A 2,037-nucleotide genomic window follows, 5' to 3' on the forward strand; every position below is an offset into this window, starting at 1 on the left:
ACTGTGATCTCAATAAATTACTATTCTGTCAAATAAACATGGCATATGCATTTGTAAACTGAAATAATTGAAGGCATATAGAAACACAAAGTGAGAAAGCTATACCAATCACAGTCCAAGGAAAATAGAGATAGCCTGAGGAAAGTAGAGAAAGTTCTTCAGTACCCAGTCTGTGGCACGAGTGCATCATTTGGACAAGGAAAAGTAATCATAAGTGAATATAAGACTGAGATAAAGGCTAAATATGCTTTATTCAGCAGAAAAACATGCATCCAAAAATAGGCATCTGCACTCGGGCTATTTATAAACACAAAGCGAATATGATTTTGAATGCAAAACTAGCTAGTTGGGTTTTGTTGAGCATTATGTATTATTGAGATTGATCTCAACTCAATTTATGCAGCATTCCAGCCTCATCTTTCGTAGTTTTGTTTATCATAAATTAAGTCCTTGCAATACAAAGTACATTTCTCATCTTTAATTTTTCACTTCTGCAAAACAAACACAGGATTTGGATGAAGTTAGAAGGACCTTAGGTGCAGAATCTGGGACTATTTAGTTAACCAAGATTTTTTTTTATTGTTAATTCTCTTTGGACCTTAGTTTTTTTTCATAAGGATAATATTACAAAGGTTCTGAGACTAGGACAACTGACAAGTTTGATCAACTTTTTTCTATACACTTTAGTTTGTAAATTTAGAGATTTGGAGAGAAATATTAATAGCATTGGCAAACTTTGGATTGCCAACCAAGATTCAGATCAGAGTCATTATTGAACTTCCTAGCCTGATCCAATTGGCTATTCTGACCGGAAATTACCATCTGAGTGTCAACTCCCTTGTTCCTGCGTGCAAACCAGATGTCTTCTAGAAAATGACCAGAAATATGTGTGCGATTAGAGGAGACATTTGAAATGTTCTACATTGGCAAAAGTCTAGATAGGGTATCTACACAATAGAGTGGCCAATAAAAGCCTAGAATATCAAAAGGAGCAAATAAAATTATGACATAAGTGTATAAAGAGATTAGCTGTGACATAATAGAGGGATGAACAACTGATTTTACCTAAAATCAAAAATGCATAAGAAAAGTTGTTTTTGAGTCTCCACAAAAATTATGGGATCAGGTTGTTAAATAGATAAATAAAAAGATTCTGTTGAATATAGGATCCAAACAGGGTCCATTAAAAATGATTTTGAAGCATCTGTTTGGTTACTAGAACAATCAGAAAGATCTTTAAAGAGTGGATTCTTTTGGCAGCCTTGTAGATTTTTAACTCTATCATGAAAATTGGCCTCAGAGAATAGCCAGAAAGATTTCAGTCCTACTTTTGCACAATCAGGTTTGCCTTTTTGTTACAAATTTCTGCACCAGTGGGTTTTCATAGTTTTGGCACTTTTGTTATGGATCAGGTAGCCTACAAGCCAAAAGAGGGAAAAAGCTCTCTCTCTCAAAAAAAAAAGTGAAGCCAATGAGAATGTCTTCATCTATTTTTCAGTGGCAGAAAAATACAGCTGGGCTCACTGACTTGTATCAAAAGCAACCATCACTAGTTGGATTTATTTTTTTGGACTCTAAAGGGTATAATAAAGGCAGCCTTCAAAGCATCACTTAGAAGATTTAGTTTGCAAAACTTGGTTAGTGACACTTTTGCAAAATGCACAAGCACTTGAGCAAAACATAGAGATGTGTGAATTGAGGAAAGCAGCCAAATGCACATCAGAGCTGAGGAATGTCACAGTGAAATGAAGGAAACTTGTAAACACCTATCAGTATTTTTAGGTAGAAAATGTTCTAACATATTGTCAACAGTGCTGCCTATGCATACATTTTCTAAGCTTTAAAATCAGCTGATATTAAAGGTGTTTTGAAAACAATGAAAAATGATAATTTTATTAATCTACATGTTGTAAGTGTGTGTATGTCTGTAGAACTATATACAAATTGCATTTGTAATATGGGTCTTGTACAGACGAGGGAGCCCTCTACTGATTAGAATTTGTACTAGATGCAAACAGTTGAGAATTGCTTTATCAT

Source organism: Suncus etruscus, chromosome 16 (assembly GCF_024139225.1).
Source record: "Suncus etruscus isolate mSunEtr1 chromosome 16, mSunEtr1.pri.cur, whole genome shotgun sequence".
In the NCBI taxonomy this organism is placed as follows: Eukaryota; Metazoa; Chordata; class Mammalia; order Eulipotyphla; family Soricidae; genus Suncus; species Suncus etruscus.